Below are 22,296 nucleotides of genomic sequence, written 5' to 3' on the forward strand. Positions count from 1 at the left end.
ACTGTAAACAATGACCTCTAAGTGTAGGACACCTGAATGATAACACAGAAGAAGTCTAAAAGACTTTTCCACTGTTTCTGCACTGTGATTTTCTTTGACTTTATGTCGCCTGGTATTCATTATAAGTTTGCATATATATATTCATCATATAATCTATCTTCACGATGCTTACCCCATGTTTCGTATGTGTTATTTATGTTCTTCCCATTATAACTAATTGTAGCCACGTGACAGGTTTTATTTTGTTTTGTTATACGTTTGATGATAATTTTGTAGATTCATTTGTGTTCATTAATATATTGGTCAGCACAGTTATCAACACGTTTTCACGCCAGTTGATTTACGTTGTCCTGATACGTGAATGAAACACTTGTTATAATTGTTCTGTAATACTATTTAAATAGTTGTGCCACTGACAAATGATGTAGAATATTATGTAAACACATCACAATGAGTTTCTTCAAGATACAATCTATGGCTAATTAAGTGAAGTTGTTAAACTTTTTCCTCTGTTGAAAACAAACAGTAATAGATTAATTACAGTTTGTAATCTGCACTCTCTGTTTATTGATATAATCTATTCGTTTGTATTTACAGGTGGAAAAGAAAATCCATTAGAGTCATTGGTCTCAGTTCCACTACAGTATCTACTGTTGTAGAAGTGTACATTTAAATTTCCAAAGAAGTAGTGTGCTTTTTTCTACGTCTATGCTGAGATAAATAAGCAGAGACGACGTTGTTACATTTCAAAAACTTTATTTTTCTTAAACATAGGCAATGCAAGGTTTTTAATCATAGCAGAGGTGGTCATCATCCATGGCGAAGGCAAAAACCATGTAGTTACACCTAGAACAAGGAACAAAGAAACATTCATGGATAAAAGTATCATTTCTAGGTACACGGGTTGAAAATAAAAATAAAGTGGAATTTAGTCCTGACTGTTCCATGAGTAATTCAAACTTAAAAATAAGAAGCCATGCATGAAGGAATTCGAAAATGAAGCAATCTGGTTCGGAAATGCACTCATGATCGTATCTTTGGCTTGACATTTATGAATACTCATACACGAGTACCGTTGCAAACATTACCTCTAGTCAAAGACTGCGAACATACTGCCTCCAAAAGTAACTTGGAAGCTACGGTCTGTCTGTAACTCCCCTGCAGATTTTGAACTACTGCAGATAGACATTGTTCTGAAGTTCTGTGAATTTCGTACACCCTTCTCATAGTCAACAATTTTCGTTAGATGTTTGGAATGAACTAGGCTTAAAAGCTTTGGAGAGAGAAATGCGAGGTCACTTAGTTTGTTTTCGATGAGTGTCACATCTCAGATGTATTTTCGTTTAGTTATAAGTTATTAACAGAAGATCCACCGTTACATTTAAGTTCTGCGCTGCACTTGTCAGTACAGCCGAATCTCTAATTTAATAAATTGTGTACTGGTGGCATTGCGAAATGGCTTCCTAACTCGCCAAAGTCAGCCTCCTCGAAAAACATCGAATTTTGAACTCTGAAATGCAGGAAATTAATGATTTATCGCACACTGAAATATTTTTAAGAACGGAAGTCTTACATTTTTATCTGCTGTTATCTGTTTTATTTATTTTTTTAATATTTCGTTTGGGTTTATTGAAGTCGATTACAACCGATTGGTACAAATACTAAATCATGTATACAGAGAAATGGTAGTATAAATAATTTCAACAATGAATTTAAATTATTTTAGAATTCCCACATAGTTTGACTATTTGTAGCCAAGGAATCTTGTCATACCAACTACAGAGGAAATAGAGGATAAACAATTGGCCAAGTGAGAGTACGACTTGCACTCTCAGGGTTAATTATGTAAATAGTCAGTTCATTCATCCAGGAAATCAATAATCTTGACGATTTTTGCCTGTTACCGACACTTACACTGGCAAGATATCAGCCCCTAAAGTTCCAAGACCTTCGAGTTTGTTATAATTTTAAGTTTGAAGTCGAATAACATACTTTTTTCGGTTTATAAAACTATAAATTAACATTCTCTGGATTTTTTCCCTTTACTTATCCTGCTTCTTACCAAATTTAGTGATTCTAGGTCAGCAGTAAGAACCCTGCAGGTTTTGGTAAGTGAGTTTGTGAGTATCAAAATGTGCTACATAGATCGCCGTATCTTTTCACTGCTTTGACTTAGAAGCTTACATTTATTACATCGCTAAGGAAATATAGACTTTAGCATTTGACATGAATTTCAGTTACAATTTATACAGAAACCAGATGGCAGTTATAAGAGTCCAGGGACATGAAAGGGAAGCAGCGGTTGGGAAGGGAGTAAGACAGGGTTGTAGCCTCTCCCCGATGTTATTCAATCTGTATATTGAGCAAGCAGTAAAGGAAACAAAAGAAAAATTCGGAGTAGGTATTAAAATCCATGGAGAAGAAATAAAAACTTTGAGGTTCGGCGATGACATTGTAATTCTGTCAGAGACAGCAAAGGACTTGGAAGAGCAGTTGAACGGAATGGACAGTGTCTTGAAAGGAGGATATAAGATGAACGTCAACAAAAGTAAAACGAGGATAATGGAATGTAGTCGAATTAAGTCGGCTGATGCTGACGGAATTAGATTAGGAAATGAGACACTTAAAGTAGTAAAGGAGTTTTGCTATTTGGGGAGCAAAATAACCAATGATGGTCGAAGTAGAGAGGATATAAAATGTAGACTGGCAATGGCAAGGAAAGCGCTTCTGAAGAAGAGAAATTTGTTAACATCGAGTATAGATTTAAGTGTCAGGAAGTCGTTTCTGAAAGTATTTGTATGGAGTGTAGCCATGTGTGGAAGTGAAACATGGACGATAAATAGTTTGGACAAGAAGAGAATAGAAGCTTTCGAAATGTGGTGCTACAGAAGAATGCTGAAGATTAGATGGGTAGATCACATAACTAATGAGGAGGTATTGAATAGAATTGGGGAGAAGAGGAGTTTGTGGTACAACTTGACTAGAAGAAGGGATCGGTTGGTAGGACATGTTCTGAGGCATCAAGGGATCACCAATTTAGTACTGGAGGGCAGCGTGGAGGGTAAAAATCGTTGAGGGAGACCAAGAGATGAATACACTAAGCAGACTCAGAAGGATGCAGGCTGCATTAGGTACTGGGAGATGAAGAAGCTTGCACAGGATAGAGTAGCATGGAGAGCTGCCTCAAACCAGTCTCAGGAGTGATATGTCAACCCTTTCCCGAGTAAAAGGGGTCTTAATAGACAGACAGATGGATAGACACATTGTCGGATAACAAACGACAATCTTTTTTGTGCAATATAATAACAAATTCACAATTCTCGGATATTTCCTTTACTCGTATTGTGAAATCTTGTTTCTTTCCTAATTTCATGATTCTAGGCGAAAGTAACAAGCCTATAAGTTTTGATGAGTGAGTTTTGGAGTATCATAGTATGACATAAACGGACATATCTTATGATTTCATTGACTTAGATGCTTCAATGTTTTACTTTGCCAAGAGGCCATGGTTTTCATTATTTGATACAAATTTCAGCTTAAAATGTCTAACTGTTTCTGAGAAAAATATGTCTTACCAGAAGGACAGACAGACACAGCGATACAGAAAATGACAAAAATATTTTTTCTTACACTTTTCGGATTTTTTCCCTTTATTTGTGCTGCGAAACCTTGCTTCTTGCCAGTTTCATGATTCTGGGTCAACGGGAAGTACCCTATAGGTTGTGATGAGTAAGTTTTCTAGTCTAAAAATATGTGACATAAATGGCTGATTCTTTTAATTGTACTGACCTGGAAACTTAGATTTTTTTGCAACACAAAGGGACCATACACTTCAGTACATGCATAAATTTCTACGTGATACATTGATCCGTCCTGAGAAAAAAGGGTTTTTAACACTCGAACAGACGGACGGACAACAAAGTGGTCCCATAAGGGTTCCTTTTTAACCGATTGAGGTATGGAACCCTAAAAGTAAAACTCAACAGGGATTGGAACGCATACACCTGGAGATGAGACTGTTCATGCAAGCACAGACATAACATTAAATTTCAAATAGAAAGTACAGTCTCGTAGAAAACGAAAAAAGACTTTGTGTATTTGCTTCTCTTCATGACACAATAACATAGGAGCCCTTGTTGTAAGTGCCACTTTCAATTTCACAAAGATTTGCAGTAATCGGTTTTTCTATGCTTCGAAGAAACTTCAGGATAACATCAAGTGATTTATACTTTGCGTTTCCTTCTTGCTTCTGGCAGTCGTAAACAAGTTCTCTTCGGTGCCTATCCGATGTAAGTGGGAACGAGTTGAACTGTAGTTTGTGAGCTTTAATATTCGTTCATTTTACTGGAAATGAATTATTAATCGTGATGTCTAAAGTTAGCAAGTACAGAAAAATTTAAAATAATTATCTGGTCTCTAAGTCAAATCAAATTTCGGATGAATGCAAGTCCTATCTACTATAGTAAATCATTGTGGTGAAACAAACCAACCTTCGGCTTGAGTACAGTGTTTTCTTACGTCACTAAATCGGCTTACAGTGAAACCATCATACTGCTCTCCGTGACATAGGTACCAATACTGCAGTTTCCTATTGGGGCTACTTCACAACAAGCACAATGGCTTGGAGATCTGTTTAATCGCAAATGGCGTACGTAAATCTTATCTGCACGTGAAAACTGCTCGACATACGGGTACATTCAACGGATCAACTAGAACACACTCTCACATTAGCTAATGTACTGTATCCAGCACTTGTCTCATAACTATACGGCCTTACAGTGACAAAAATTGTCCCTACGACAATGGACAATGGACAATATTTCCAACATACTGAGAGGCTTTGGAAGGAGAGCCTTGTCGCACTTAACTATGAAAAGTAACTATTCGTCACTTGACGAATTTCTCTTTGCACTCACAGCAGCAACAGTTATATGTGTAAAAACAGGACTGTGGTGTCGATAGCTACGATGCCACAACGTAGGTGCGCTCTGCTAGGTTGGCACTACGACTCCGACACCGACAACAAGGCAGCTCTACGAGCGCCGATCCAGATTCTGCCCATTTGATGCCGAGCAGACGACCAAGCAACATTGTTTCTATTTCATAGTTGGGAGCCACAACGTGTAACTTTGTAACTTGATATACAGCTTCTCACCTACATGCTCATCTCAGCCAAAGTTAATTACATACGTAGTAAAACCACTTTCAACTGCAGTACCAAGTAATCTACCTCACCTGCTCCTCCTAGCTTCCTACATTCGGCCTACCCTTCAGATTTCAGGAGCAGACCCACGCGCCGCCTTACAGGCGGGATACAAAAAGGACAAATAAAGTTAATATTAAAGTTTAAGTCTTGTCTTAAAATATAAAGTGTGACGCTGAAGTCACGTGACAATTCCGGTTTAATGATGGCGACGTGCGCTGTACGCTATACTAACTCCTGAGGTATTCCTGTTCGATGTCATTGGCCTTACGATATGATTTACAGCATCGCCCTTTGATACGTGGATGACTTCGTTTTATCGGAACATTCCTCTCAACTCTCATCCTTCCTTCGCGGACGTGCGAGGGGCGTTCGAAAAGTTCGTGCAAAGACCGAGAGATAGCATCCCTGGCGAGTATCGAGGTCATGTTTAGTTATTAGCATCTTTGGAAACAACGCACTCCAAGTTTCAGCCATATTGGTCTATTTCTTTGTGTTTGGCATTCGTGTGAATCAAGGAAGTCGAGTGATTGTCAAAAAACGGACGAAAAATGAATTTCGTGTGGTGATTAAACACTACTTTATGAAAGGCAAAACGCCTCAAGAGACTAAAGAGAAGCTTGATAAACATTACAGTCACTATGCATCTTCTATTAGAACAGTTTATAAGTGGCATATGGGCACAAGTGATGCTGAAATTTCTGGACGCCCTGTGGAGGTTACGACTCCAGAAATCACTGATGAAATCCATGATATGGTGATGGATGACAGAAGAGTTAAGGTGCGTGTGATTGCTAGTGCTGTGAGCATATCGAATGAACGGGTACATAATATTTTGCATAAACATTTGGACATGAGAAATTTATCCGCAAGATGGGTTCCACGATTGCTCACGCTTGACCAAACACGGAATCGTGTGTACTGTTGCAAGGATGGTTTGCAGCTGTTCAGGAAGAATCCACAGGACTTCAAGCGTAGTTTCGTCACTGTGAATGAAACATGGATACATTACTATACTCCTGAGACCAAACAGCAATCTAAACAATGGGTTACCAAGGGAGAATCTGCATCAAAAAAGGCGAAGACCATTCCTTCGGCCGGAAGGGTTATGGCGACTGTCTTTTGGGATTCGCAAGGGATAATCCTCATCGACTATCTGGAAAAGGGTAAAACTGTTACAGGTGCATATTATTCATCGTTACTGGACCGTTTGAAAACCGAGCTGCAAGAAAAACGCCGGCAATTGGACCGCAAAAAAGTCCTTTTCCAGTACGACAATGCGCCAGCTCACGTCTCAGCAGTTCTGGTCGAAAAATTAATGGAAACAGGATTCCAACTCGTTTCACATCCCCCCTATTCTCCAGACTTGGCTCTCTCGGACTACTATTTGTTCCCCAATTTGAAGAAACGGCTGTCGGGACAAAAACGTTACTCAAACGAGGAGGTGATTGCAGCAACTGATAGCTATTTTGCAGACTTGGACGATTCCTATTATTCGGAAGGGGTCAACAAATTAGAACAGCGTTGGACGAAGTGTATAAGTCTAAAAGGAAACTATGTCTAAAAATAAAAAAGGTTTACCCCAAAACACGTAAGTAGTTTTTATTTTTGCACGGACTTTTCAGACGCCCGTCGCATACCATCCTTATAACCCTTACCAAGCTTTCACTGTAAGCCGATTCAGTGACGTAAGAAAAAACTGCACTCAACCCAAAGGTTGGTTTCGGCATCATAGTGATTATTAGACATAATCCTATAGTAGGAATGGTCTTGCATTCCTCCGAAATTTGAACTGACTTACAGATCAGATAATTACTCCAAATTTTTCTGTACTTGCTTATTCTAGATATCATGCTGTAGGTCTTGCAGTACGGGTTAATTCCTTGCCCTCATCTTGCCTGGAACGTCTCTTGGCAGCCCTAAGCAATTTCAGCTCTGTTTATTTAGCTCCTCGTTCACCTACATGGCCGTCTTTCATTCGCCTGTCTCGAGCCAGGATGTGTCATTGTTTCGCAAAAATTTATCAGCGCTTCATTTCTTTAGAATTCTTTTTTACAAACTGTCACGGGATGTCGACGCTGTGACAAAAGCCGATGAGTTAGATCGATGCTTACCCCGTTCTGCGTGCAATTCCACCGGCTCACTTGGTACCTGATGAATCTTTGCTGCCACACGGACACTTTGTACAATTGCAGGAAGAGCTGCATTTACAGTTGGCTGTACAAGCTGAAACACAAACAAAGAATCTGTGTGTAGTTGTGCAGTCGATCTATATGTCAACATACTTGTAGTCAGTTTTTATGTGTTACATATAAAATAATACAAAGTCTGTTCGCAGACTTTTTCTTGGATGTACGAGGGCGTGCTGAAAAGCAATGCTTCCGAATTTTTTGTTTTGTTCTCAGTATTGGTTGAGGTATTACGTGCCATGCATATGCATTTGACACTGGGACAAACAGACTGTCCTGCGCAATTCGCTAACGCAAATGGCAATCCTCCGCCGCTAAATGGCTCCGAATTGTAGCGTGTAACATGGCACTGTATAACGTATCGAGGTACGTGAGAAACTACATGCTGTAATCGAGCTTATAGCTGCAGAAAACGTGCCTTCAATCGGAACCCGTAGAAGAATGAAAGCAGTGTAGGGAGACTATTGCATCGACATCATACGAACGCTGCGTCATCTGCAACAACCCGACACCTTGGGTTCGTTGTCATCGATCGTCCTCCCTACAGTTCCGATTCGATTCATCCGATTTCCAAATGATTCCAAAATTTAAAGGATACCTCCAAAGACTTCTCCTTGATATTGATGAAGCGGTGCATGCAGAGGTGAAGTTATGCCTCCATCAACAATGTCAAACATTCTACAATGTTGGTATCAACAAACTGATCTGTCTTTGGGAGAAATGTGTTTGCCACCAAGTTGACTATCTTGAGAAGTAATTATGCAGACGTGAAGGATAAAGATGTAGAATGTTAATAAAGTTCATTTTATTTAAAATTCTTTAAAACTTTTCACATAAAATATTAAGACTTATTACTTCTCAGCACGCCATCTTACTAATGGGGGGCGGTATTCGTACGCTAAATACAAGGTGCATTCAGTAAATAACAGGAAAAGTACATAAAAATAGAAAACTTCGATACTATTTTTGCTTCTTTTTTATTTATTTTTGTTGTTGTTCCAGAACTATAAGGTTGGCAGGCCTGCCTCCCTAACGAGATTCTGGGGATCTGTAAAACAAGATGGCGATACTCTTGCAGGTTATGGAACAGCGGAATGTCATTAGATTTCTGTTAGCTGAAGCGCTGAAAGCAATCGAAATTCACAGTCGGTTGACAGTTCAATATGGTGAAACTTGTCTGAGTCGAACACAAGAGTACAGATGGGCAGATAACTTCAGTTAACAAGTGTTGAACATTCGCCACACCCAGGACACTGTTTTTGCGGTCGCAGAGAACAACATAGCGATAGTTCATGAGTTGACACGGAAAAATAGGCATATTAAGGTGAGTGATACTGCAGCAACGATGAACATTAGTGTCAGATCAGCCCACCATATTGTTCATGATGTACTGATGTTCAATAAAGTGTGTGCGATGTGAGTTCCAAAACATTTGACATTGAAATGAAAGAAAGGCGCATAGGTGTGCGCAGGAAGCTTTTACGACAGTATTAGGCAGAAGGGGTGATATTTCTTCATCATATTGTAATGGGAAATGAAAGTTGGGTGCATTTTTAAGCACATGTACGAAAGCATGTTTCATTGGAGTGGCGATATTCTTCATCTCCAAAAATCAAGAAAGTGCGAACTGAAAAAAGTGATTGTTAGGTCGTGTCGACTTTGTTTTGGGATCACAACGGAGTGTTTCTTGAACATTACATGCTGAGAGGTCAAAATGTGAACCGTGCGACGTATGTAGACATTAGTAGTGAAAATTTGAAACCATCAATTTTGAGGAAGCGTCGTGGATTGTGTCCAGCGGTGTAGTGTTACTGCATGAAAACATGAGATCACACACTGCTGGAGTCAAATTAGATACCATCAAAGACCTGAAGATCGGCCGCTTGTCCTCCATTCCCGCTTATACCCAGATCTGGTATCTTTAGAATATCACATTTTTAACCCACAGAAAGAAGCTCTGAATGGCTCAAGGTTCGTTGATGCTGAGGAAATACAGACAGCAGTGCATAACTGGCTATGCACATGCCTTCATGAATTCTTTTCACCTGCTGTTGAGAAGCTTGTCCGGCGCTGGCGTAAGTACATAGAAATTAAGGGGGGGGGGGGGGGGGGTAACGTAGAAAAATAAATAAATGTTGTATTGCATTCTCGTAATATATTCTTTAAAAAAATCCTGTTTTTTATTGAAGGACCCACTCAGGTCTGGTGTGACACGCTCCAATGACATGACGCTACCGAAACACACAAAGTTACAGCTTAACGCCAAAATGAGGTTGGAAACAGGTTTGGAAAACCCATATCAAACCACGAACTTTAAGAATCTTAAAGATTTCGAAACACGAACACTTCTTTTAGAACTTTGACAGCTTGTGGACACTTTCTTAGGCGTGCAAGGATGCCATCTTCAGAAATCTCATCATACGTTCGTGGGAAGTTTCATTTATGAGGTTTTATTCAGATTCCTGGGCTCTAAAACATCAGAACGATCTGAATACACTCCATGGTTTTTCAACATGTCTCGATTTCTTGAAGAAATCTGTCGAAACACACTGACTCTCTTAGTTCCTGGAGCAACATCAGCGTCCCAGCCATCATTTTCTTCTTCCTAATAGTTCTACATTGCCACCAGGGATGCCTGTCTGGTCACATCTGATGTATGTGCGGGGTGTAGAAAGTTTCTGAATAGACGATAAAAATCTCTGATTCCTTTGATCTGACGCAAGTGCTTATCCATTTGCATTACATAAATAAAAATGTAAAACGCTTCTGGAAAGAGCGCTGCATCTAAGAACGTTCTTTCTCAGTTACATGATTTAACAAACACATACGACTGACTAAGATGTTGAAGGAATTCATAATTTAATATACGTCCATCGTTACATGTACTTAGCTTCACATTTTGTGGAAAACACTTTTTTTTAATTCGGCAGACCCAGAATCGGATATCTCCTCTATCTACAACTTTAATTTACGTTCCCAGTACGTGTGCTAATAAAGGATTGGTTTACTTTATTTTGTTATGTGAAATCTTTATTTACCAGACAACAATAAAAATGGTTCAAATGGCTCTGAGTACTATGCGACTTAACTTCTGAGGTCATCAGTCGCCTAGAACTTAGAACTAATTAAACCTAACTAACCTAAGGACATCACACACATCCATGCCCGAGGCAGGATTCGAACCTGCGACCGGAGCGGTCGCTCGGCTCCAGACTGTAGCGCCTAGAACCGCATGGCCAGTCCGGCCGGCCCAGACAACAATAACAGCACGGAAAACCGTCAGAGCATAACCAAACCATAAAAACAGTTTAGCAACTGAGGAACCATGTTAACAATGTCCTCTGTACAACGGCGGTAACGGCGTGCAAATTCCAGCCTTCGTCGCCAATGAACAGCAGTGAGCATGGGTGCATGAAGCAGGCGCCTGCTGGGGAGGCCAATATGCAGCAGTGTTCACTGCTCGATCGTTTAGCAGACACTGTTGGTAGTGCCTCAGTTGATCTGGGCAGTCAGTTGGTCAACTGCTGCACGTTCATTAGTCTGTACACATCTTCGCAGCTGTTGTTCACCCCTGTCATCTGTGTCCCATGATGCACCACAGTTGCCTCAGCGCCGGTTTTGGATAGCACCATGCACGGTATACTTCAGCCACGCTGGCACACGAGTAGTTTACAACTTTAGCCATTTCGGAAATGCCTCCACCCTTGGCTCAAAAGCCAATGACCATGCTCTTTTGAGCGTCACATAAATTACTCCGTTTCTGCACAACACAATGCACAACACCCCCCTCCCCCCCCCCCCCCCCCGACACTCTTTGTGTACCCATTACTGCCAGTGTTGACACCTGCTGTCTGTGAATGGAAATGGAAATGAGCGTTTGGCGTCATTGGCCAGGAGGCCCCTTGCGGGGTAGGTCCGGCAGCCTTATTGCACCTGAACGTCGAACATAGGCGGTGGTCACGTTATTGTGACTGGACTGTGTACATTTCCTATTTCCTTCCTGACCTATACTGGCGACCTGTTACAGACTTTTGCACCAAAACATAGCGCTTCATTCTGAGCCCTTGACAGACAGGCATACTCTGGAGGGAAATAATTTCTGCTCATAGTGCTGTATTTGTGAACTGTATAGTTCATGCCAAATTCATTCATACTATCTACAACATGCACCATTACAGAGAAAAATGTGTTGGTACGTACGTGTAAGAGTCACTAGTTTACTTAAGAAGCTTCTGTAAGATAATCGGTTATCAAAATCCTCAGTATTCTTGTTGCATACTTCTGCAGAACAAATGCTTCGTTACCCCTAGACGCATTTCTCCAGGAGATTATACCATAAAAAAAACTGAAGTCATTTGGTACTGTTGATCGGAAGACTCGAAGGGTGTGTACGGCCACCTATGCGGAAAGGGTTTTCTTCTGCCGTGCACAATGGATATGGCAGAGGTGTGTCTTATATGTATCTGTACAATGTAAGTGATTTGAATGCATGCATGTACTGTGTAGCGTTATTGCTGTGTTGTTGATAACAGGGTCACGTACCCTCACTTCGTAAGACACTGCAGAGATATTCGGTGTTTAATCCCGGACATTGGCGCAAAGACTGGTGGTCATGAACTTGGTACAGTCACCTCTCCTCCCCCTTGTCAGCCAATATTGGCAGTGAAAATTTAGTCCTCCACCAAGATTTTAACGGACTTACCTTTAAGGTGAGTAACATGGCACAGGTGTGCGTTAGTGAGCTCGGTTACGGCTGTGGGTGATTATACCACAGTACAGATCTGAGTGGAAGTATGCTTACAGTACCATCTGCAGGACAAAAGTAAGAGCAAATAATGCTGATCTGAGCTTTGCTGTTAACTTAGCCACATGGTGGTGACATTTCAGTTTACTTTCCATCTAGATGGCTAGGATGTTCACACATGGATCCTCCTTCAGGGTGTGCCCATTAAATTCTGCTTCTGTTGTCTGTAATTTGTATTTGCTTAGACTTGCATAGTGAGATTCTGTAGCACTAAGGGTTAAGCAGGTTGATGTGAAAGAGTTGTATGGTTATATAAGTTTTCTCCCACTCAACCTCAGTATCCAATTTCTCACTAGCAGATCTTTTTTCACATCAAAATAATCACGACGGATATTAAGGAGATAATGATTCCAAATATTCAATCCATTGACACAGCAGATGAATGCACATTCACAAAATTGTTTGGCAAATTCTTTTCCGTCGTTGAACTACCACCCCGTTGCATTTGTTATGACAAGTTACCTGTGGAAAAACAGCTATCTTTTCAACACATTTTTTCTTTTGCCTTCAATCCGTTTTTAACTTAATCTGATTCATTTGGATGCAAATGATCGCGACTAGTAATCCACCTGAATATGTAGATATCATGTTCAGACAAAAATCACAATTTAAACCATGCGCCATTCCACTTTAGATCCTTTAAATTCACCTTATGATACATCTTCTCTTACATTGCCAACATGTCTCTTATGTAAATACGAGGGCTGTCCAGAAAGTAAGTTACGATCGGTCGCGAAATGGAAACGACTATGAAAATCCGATAAAGCTTTGCAAAGATGTGTTGGGCAGTGTCTCTAGTGTGACTCTAGGTAGAATTATGTCGCTCTTTTCATTCCTGAGCTCTTAGTGAGCGCGTAAAGATGTTATAGAAAATAGTGTCTCCCGCCAAGTACGAGGGCCTGGTGAGAATTTTCCCCTGAAGCTATGCAACCAACATTACATAACTGTCGTGCGGTTTCTTCTTCAAGACGATTCTCAGCCTCATTCTGCAGGGGCAATGAAGATGTTTTTGCATCGTTTCAATTGGAAATATTTGGTTACCCACAATACAGCCCGTAATTGTCTCCCACTGAGTTTCATCTCTGCTCAAACGAACCGCTGGCTGTGAAGACAACAATTTGGCACAGACAACGAGCTTTAGGCCAGCGTAGAGAATTGGCGGAAAGCACTGGCGGCTGCCTTCTATGATGAGGGTATTGGAAAGTTGGTACAACGCTACGACGAATGTCTGAGTCAGAACGGCGACTACGTAGAGAAGTAGCTGAAAGGTGTGGCTAACTGTTACAAATGAAACATTTCTGATTTTCACTGTGATTTTCATTTCGCGATCAATCGTAACTTACTTTCTGGACAGCCCTCGTACATTCTTGCTCCAGTGTTGACAAAAACTGATGTAACAGTGCATATATGTAACAATAAGCGATTTTTACCATACACTGAGGTGACAAAAAGTTGTGGGAGAGCGATATGCATATATGTATGTATACATATGGTGATAGTATCGCGTACACAAGGTGTAAAAGGCTGTCATTTGTACTCAGGTGATTTGTGTGAAGAGGTTTCTGACGTGACTATGGTTGCACGATGGGAATTAACAGACTTTAAACGCGATATGATAGTTGGAGCTAGACGCATGGGACATTCCATTTCGTAAATCGTCAAGAAATTCAATATTCCGAGATCCACAGTGTCGAGAGTGTGCCGAGAATACCAAATTTCGGGCATTATCTCTCACTACGAACAACGGAGTTTCCAGCAGCCTTCACTTAACGACCGAGAGCAGTGGCATTCGCGTAGAGTTGTCAGTGCTAAAAGACAAGCAAAACTCAGTGAAATAATCGCAGAAATGAACTATGGCAACAGATGACCGACGCGAGTGCTATGCTAACAACACGACATCGCCTGCAGCGCCTTTCCTAGACTCGTGATATCGGTAGGAACCTAGACGGCTGGAAAACCATGGCCTGGTCAGATAACTCCCGATTTCAGTTGGTAAGAACAAATGGTACGGTTCGAGTGTGGTGTAGACCCCACGAAGCCAGCGTCCAAATTTGTTACCAAGGCACTATGCAAACTGTGGTAGCTCCATAATGGTGTGGGCAATATCTTGACACTTCAAGAAGAAAAACCTGACAATGGATACATAGTGTGTGAAATGGAAGACACGGATTCCCAGGTAGATGCCGTGTTTTTGACTTCCGCAAGGTTCAAATGGCTCTGAGCACTATGGGACTTAACATCTGAGGTCATCAGTCCCCTAGAACTTAGGACTACTTAAACCTAACTAACCTAAGGACATAACACAGCCATGCCCGAGGCAGGATTCGAACCTGCGGCGGTAGCGGTCGTGCGGTTCCAGACTGAAGCGCCTAGAACCGCTCGGCCACACGGGCCGGCCTTCCGCAAGGCGTTTGATACAGTTCCCCACAGTCGTTTAATGAACAAAGTAAGAGCATATGGACTATCAGACCAATTGTGTGACTTACTTGAAGAGTTCCTAGATAACAGAACGCAGCATGTCATTCTCAATGGAGACAAGTCTTCCGAAGTAAGAGTAATTTCAGGTGTGCCGCAGGGGAGTGTCGTAGGACCGTTGCTATTCACAATATACATAAATGACCTGGTGGATGACATCGGAAGTTCACTGAAGCTTTTTGCAGATGATACTGTGGTGTATCGAGAGGTTGTAACAATGGAAAATTGTACTGAAATGCAGGAGGATCTGCAGCGAATTGACGCTTGGTGCAGGGAATGGCAATTGAATCTCAATGTAGACAAGTGTAATGTCCTGCGAATACATAGAAAGAAAGATCCCTTATCATTTAGCTACAATATAGCAGGTCAGCAACTGGAAGCAGTTAATTCCATAAATTATGTGGGAGAAGGCATTAGGAGTGATTTAAAATGGAATGACCACATAAAATCAATCGTCGGTAAAGCAGATGCCAGACTGAGATTCATTGGAAGAATCCTAAGGAAATGCAATCCGAAAACAAAGGAAGTAGGTTACAGTACGCTTGTTCGCCCACTGCTTGAATAGTGCTCAGCAGTGTGAGATCCGTACCAGATAGGGTTGATAGAATAGATAGAGAAGATCCAACGGAGAGCAGCGCGCTTCGTTACAGGATCATTTAGTAATCGCGGAAGCGTTACGGAGATGATAGATAAACTCCAGTGGAAGACTCTGCAAGAGATGCACTCAGTACCTCGGTACGGGCTGTTGTTGAAGTTTCGAACATACCTTCACCGAGGAGTCAAGCAGTATATTGCTCCCTCCTAAGTATATCTCGCGAAGAGACCATGAGGATAAAATCAGAGAGATTAGAGCCCACATAAAGGCATACCGACAATCTTTCTTTCCACGAACAATAAGAGACTGGAATAGAAGGGAGAACCGATAGAGGTACTCAAGGTACCCTCCGCCACACACCGTCAGGTGGCTTGCGGAGTATGGATGTAGATGTAGATGTAGATGTAGAGTGGGCTGGGTCCTCTGGTCCAACTGAACAGATGATTGTTCAGCTACTTGGTGACCATTTGCAGCCATGCATGGACTTCGTGTTCCCAAACAACGATAGTATTTTTATGGATGACAATGCACCACGTCACCGAGCCACAGTTGTTCACGACTTTCTGGACATTTCGAGCGAATTATATGGTCACCAAGTTCGCCTGACGTGAATCCTGTCGGACATTTGTAGGACTTAATCGAGAGGTCAGTTCGTACACGAAATATTGTACCAGCAACACTTTCGCAGTTGTGGATCGCTGTAGAGCCAACAACTTGTTGGGTCTATGCCAGGTCGAGTTGCTGCACTATGCGGGCACAAGAAGCCCCAATACCATATTAAGAGGCATCCCATGACTTGTGCCACCTCAGTGTAATAATACCCAAATTTACCAAACCATTTAAAAGGGTAAGTGTTGACACCGCAGGAAGAAAAACCTGACAATGGATACAGTGTGAAATGGAAGACTGCATGAATCACAAAATATTATTTTTTGACGGAACGTGGAACCCTCATATACATTCATTTCAATCCATTTTGTTATGAATCGCTTTGGGGTCAAAATCAGCGGTTATCAAACAAGTTTACTATATTAACATGGACAAATTATATTATTACACATGACATCGTTTTCGTAAAATTAAAAAAGTCATACATTCATATAGGGAGAGAAAATGAGTTCATAAATACATAATTAAAATGCTGAATATCGTTTTTAAATACAATAGCACTTTCTACGTGGATTTATACTGCATTTTCGTATGAAATATTTTAAAACAGGCTTGCATATACAAAGGCACACAGTAGTGTTCGCACTGATAACATGTCCCCTTGCGAGATGCTTTCGCACTTTCTTTCTTTGATTTTGAAGAACGAAGATAACATATATGGGAGGCATATTCTTTGCTTGTGGGTGGTAAATATTGCAGGAAATGTCTCTGTGTCAGTCAGCCTGCAGGTCCGTTTCGGTTTTTTGGAACTGTCGGCAAGATTGACAGCCGGCTGGGGTGGCCGAGCGGTTCTAGGCGCTCAGTCCGGAGCCGCGCGACTGCTACGGTCGCAGGTTCGAATCCTGCCTCGGGCATGGATGTGTGTGTTGTCCTTAGGTTAGTTAGGTTTAAGTAGTTCTAAGTTCTAGGGGACTGATGACCTTAGAAGTTAAGTCCCATAGCGCTCAGAGACATTTGAACCAAGATTGACTGTGAAATCAGTTATTGTCATTTTCGTGATCTGAAGTGAACCGTGTGACCAAAATGCATTCGATACTCCTAGTAAGAACAAATGAAAAATCAGTTTCCGCCACCATTTTTCAGTTCCGTGTCTGAACGCATTGTACTGTAGTCGTCTTCAAAGACACCTGTGGCGTCCAAATCATTTTCACTATCTAGAGCATCGACGTTGTCTCCAAAATTCGGCAAATCGACAGTTTCTTATTCAGATAAAACTCGGTGCACCATTTCTCTTACACAAAATACGAATAACGTGCTCTGTTCGTAGGCGATAACAATGACTCATAACGAACGAAATACCGCAAAAACAAGATGCACATTCACGCAATCTATTCGTGCAACTAATAAATAACGGTATGAACATCGTGCATCAGTAGTCAGAGGTGCAAAAACAAAGCGCAGCGCTTTTTAATCAACAAAATATGTTGGCCCGTAGAACCTACGGGCTTGGCGTTTTTGGAAGGGAGCGCGGCCCGTAGAATCTACGGACTTGGCGTTGAGAGAGTTAAATGATCACACTTTTTAATGTATTGGATTTCAGTACACGTCCATATAGCCGTGTCAATAGTGGATAGTCAATTATACGATATGAGCGTAAGGACAACACAACACCCAGTCTATGAGAGGATAAAATATCCGACCCAGCCGGGAAACGAATCCGGGCCAAGTCGGTTAGCAAGCTGACGCGCTGGCCACGCAGCTACCGAGGCGGACAGCTCACATATTTAGTTAAACACACAACATTAAACGTGAGTCTCGTATGAATAAGACTCAGTTTACACGTTCACAGTACACCGAAAGTGTGATGTTTCAAGTATGTGACTCACGTTCGCTAGTCCCGCAGCAACTGGCGCAACACGACGGCGGAGGCATGTTTACTGGCTGGGAGCGACTCTAGTTATCTGCGACAGATCGATAATAGCGACTCTTGATGTCTCGATGATAGGCGCCGCCTTCAATCTTGATATATGGCACAGCACAGCTGTGGTGCCGTGTGCAGCCCAGCCTAACTGGTCGTCACGTTGCACGGTTGCACTCAGTACCACTCTGACGTTTTCCAATGATTCTGACACAACAGTGCTGAAGGGAGAAACACTTTGTCACTACTACTATATCCACACCTAAAGATAGGTGCTTAATATTGCAATCTCATCGATATCTGAAGATTCAATGTTTAACTTAGCTTCTGACTTCAGGCTCAAGATCGAACGAGAGTGTACAGTGGTCAACGCACTGCAATTCCATTTGCGATGAACGAGGTTCAGACCATTGGCGGGATGTGCAAATTGAAATTACGTGTCGTTTCATTAAATCACTTGAGATTTAGGCGACATCTAGGGTGCTTTGTTTGAGGGGAAAGAGTAAAAATGTCTGGGACCAAAGGTGTTACAAAAAGATTCATTCGATTTCAGAAGACTATTCTACACGAATGAAAATAGAAGCTTGGGGTAAATTTCAACGTCCGCTCAGGATTTCGAAGTTTTCATTTTCAAAAGAACCATACGATTTTATAAGGGTATGTCTTTCACATGCATGTGTGTTGAACGATTGGGTAACTTTTACAGTTTCGTTAAGATAAAAGTCTTCATTTGCCTTTCACAACTGTTTAATTTGCCCTCCACCGGACGCATGACAAACATCCAGACGATTGTGCGTTGTTTCTCTTTGCAACGTTTAATATTAATGCTGATAACGGTGTTACGGTTCTGTTCTCTTTTAGGTAGCTTGCGCAAGTTTTACTTCGAATTCTTCTCAAATCTGATGATTTCTTGATGTTGTGGACTTGCTAATCAGGGCTACTCGTTACCATGCACGGCTCTTTTACGATGCAGTTGGTGTGGAGACTGTAAGAGAGTTCTAAATACGTCCAACAGCTACGAAAAAATATAGCTCAACATTCTCTCACAGAACTGGTGTATTTTAAGTCATCTTGAACATTCTTACAATACAGTGTAACTTATCTCGAATTTCCAAGTCATTACACCAATACATATCTAAATATATCGGTTACGTCCACAGACAGTTCAACATAGTAATGAATAAACAGATCGTTTTTCAGTCCTTTTTTGTTTTTACGACTATTGGCGGCTCTTCGTCTCTGAGACCTCCAAAATACTCCAAGTGGGGACGGCACGGCATAATGAAAGGCCCACACAGCAAGTAGATCTGTTAACGTGCCGCCGCGCCTTGTAGACATTCTGTATGCGTCCCGTTTCACGGATTTTACCTACAAATTTTAGCAGCTTCCAACGGTGGGATGCTCCCACCTACTACTGAGCTGCATACGCTTTTATATGATTATCCTTTTTCTAACATCGAGGAATAGGTGGAACATAAACCTCTGGACGAGCTACAGGCTACATCTCAATATCCACTAATTTTGCAAACATGTATAAAATTAACTGCGTTCACTGCTGTAGCTAAGCTGGGTTGTATTCCACCCAAAGTTGTTGTAAGGGAAGGGTCGTAGACAGAGTCTCCCACAAACCCCACGTAAAAAAATCTGTCGTATAAACAACTAGTTACTCGAACGTTTCATAGGCTTTCATTATTGTATCTTTCTTAATTATTTCGTCCTTTGTTCTTCCAAGGATTGTAGTTGAAATCATCCAGATTACAATTAATATCTACTTCTTGAACGTATTATGTCCAGTAAAATAGAAACTTTAAACGATTAACTTGTGAATTGGTACTGATGCAAAGATGAACTCGCAACATATTACTGAGGGTCACTTGAGTCACGACCCTCATTAACCCGGATCTTCGGTTGCCCGGAAGGTTTTTTTTTTTTTTTTTTTTTTTAGGTATAGTATTCGACCAGAGGATAGATACTCCTATTGGGGCACAAAAAAAACTAATATATTCCTGTTTCACTAGACTATGACTGGAAAGTGGGGTACCACCTGCCTCATTCTATCTCCCTCAGCACCTTTAAAAACTTTCCCAAAAAGTTTGTCACGCGAACATATTCGCGCTCTTTTTAACGTGAAAGTCACATCTCACTCCCACAAGATACGCTAACTGTAACCCACTCACACCGCCTAGTCCATCGCTATTAAGTCGCTCGTCCATCCACTCCCACTTGCCCATCCTTATTCACTCATTCAGGCAACTCATTTTCACTATCTTTTCGTAGCACTGTTATGTTACTGTCAAATATGTTCCACTGCCACTGAGTCCCTCTCTTTCTCTCACGCTGTCATTGTCTCCTTCGCTCTTTCTATTCCACAGTCACTGTCTACTATCTTCCAATATTTTTACTTTTTCGCCTCTTTTCCACTGCCATTTTCTCCTCCACTCTCAGGATAAAAAAACGCGAATAACCCAAAATTTTTAAAGATGCTGAGGAAATACAATGAGGCACCTGGTACCACAATTTTCAGTCAGTCTTTTAACACAGGAGCATACTACCCTTTTCTGTGCTCCGATAGGTGCATTTTTCCAGTGGTTCCTTTCTTTTCCTTGCTACAGCAAGTCATGTCACGCATATGAAAAGAACTTCATGGGCCAGGAAAATTTTAATAGTTTACTTATGTGATATTGAAATAAAGCAAATATAATTTTACACCTCAGAACGGATACTACGTGCGAAAAAATTGTGCTTGTGCCACAGTATTACAACTTGGGGATCCCAGGACCTGTCTGATGATAAGGGAAACACTTTATAGGATATTTCTCGGTACTACGACACTTTATAAACTACCTCCTCGCCTCACACCAAATAATACGTGCTCACATTACAAGTAGGGCAACTTTGCATCTCCGTATCTGGAAAACCGATGAAGATATCAACAAAATTTTCAAAGCTGTTTGAGATCGGGGTATTAGGAATATATCGTAAAAATTACTGCGTAGCCATCTTGGAATCTGCGGCTCGGTTTTGTTGACCAAAAACCGTGCTTTTAAAGTGTTTCTCTATAACGGATAAATATTTCTTTTAAAACAGTAAGATAGCACTTCTAGATAAACGCCTAGAAATTATAGCATTAGAATTTGAATAATTTAATGCGGTTGTTTATCATTTAGATTTCACCTCACACCGCAATTTACGTGCGTATTTTACGTGTACAAATAGGATAACTTCGAACGGATAACGATATCAAGAAATTTTCGAGCTTGTTCGAGATCAGGGTCTTAGGAATATATCGTAAAAAATTCATCCATTAGCTGTGCATAGCCATCCTCGGTTTAAGTACCCCAAAAACCAAGTTTCTTCGAATTTTCTCTAGAACCGCCCATGAACTAAATGGTGCTAAAACAGCCCCCCAAGGCACACCATGGAACACATATAAAGCAGAGAGAACCAATCGATTTACTCTATTTGCGTATCCATTTGTTTAAGTTGGAAGGAGTGTGTAATATTCAAAACCTGACAACGTATTCCACGATAGTTGCAGTAAAATGATCCTTCTGTGGGTATACAAATGACCCCCACCCCAGTGGCAATCCAAAACACTTAACCCACCTTTCCATCGCCATTAGAAACTGAGGTATGAGCCCCAAAATACACCTGTTTTCATGTGCAGCGTTTTGGACGTACACAGCCGGAAAAAATAACAACACCATAAAATAATTAATGTAGCATAATGAAATTTCGTGAATACATTTGTCTAGGTAACATATTTGAGTGATTAACATTGCAAGATCACAGGTTAATTTATGCACTAGATCTATTTCTATCGCTTGAGCCTTGTCCTGCAGTTACGCAGGGTCAGCCATCGTTAATCGGATTTGGCATGTTAATGTGTAAGGGGTGGCCGGATGCCCTTCCTGCCCCCACCCCATACCCCCCGGGACGGAATTAGTGTACCCCAACTGTTTGCGTCGAGTGGAGTCCATGGAATAGTGTGAATGTGTTCAGATGTCTGTGAGCCATGTAACTGAGGCGGAACATGGGGACCAGCCCGATATTCACCTAGCGGGATGTGGAAAACCGCCTAAAAAGCACATCCAGGCTGGCCGGTACATCGGTCCTCGTCGTTAATCGGCCGGGCGGATTCGATCCGCGGCCGGCGAGCCTGTGCGAGTCCAGGAAGCAGCGCGTTAGCGCTCTCGGCTACTGTGGCGGGTGTTAATTTAAGCACTAGATAAGCCATTGCAAATGTGAAATGCTGATACATCAATAACTTGTGTAAAAGCCAGAATTTGAAAGCAAGGAAGCAAAAGTGCATGCATTTTGTTGTACAGGTACCGGATGTTAGTTTGTGGGATGGAGTTCCATGTCTGTTGCACTTTGTCGGTCAACACAGGGACGGCTAATGCTCTTTGTGGATCACGATGGAGTTGTCGTCCGATGATGTCCCATATGTGCTGAATTGGAGACAGACGTAGTGATCGAGCAGGACAAGAAAGCATGTCGACA

The 22,296-nt window shown here is 41.4% G+C and overlaps 1 long non-coding RNA gene across 1 annotated transcript; it reads right to left on the reverse strand.

The window, feature by feature from the left end:
* Nucleotides 1–557: 557 nt before the first annotated feature.
* LOC126199018 (uncharacterized) lies at nt 558–17,867 on the reverse strand. The gene is made up of 3 exons (XR_007540118.1): nt 17,762–17,867; nt 7,318–7,429; nt 558–846 (listed from the first exon to the last, which is right to left on the reverse strand). It is a non-coding gene; the product is annotated as an uncharacterized LOC126199018 (long non-coding RNA).
* Nucleotides 17,868–22,296: the final 4,429 nt, after the last annotated feature.

The sequence above is a fragment of the Schistocerca nitens genome, chromosome 8 (assembly GCF_023898315.1).
Source record: "Schistocerca nitens isolate TAMUIC-IGC-003100 chromosome 8, iqSchNite1.1, whole genome shotgun sequence".
NCBI classification, from domain to species: Eukaryota; Metazoa; Arthropoda; class Insecta; order Orthoptera; family Acrididae; genus Schistocerca; species Schistocerca nitens.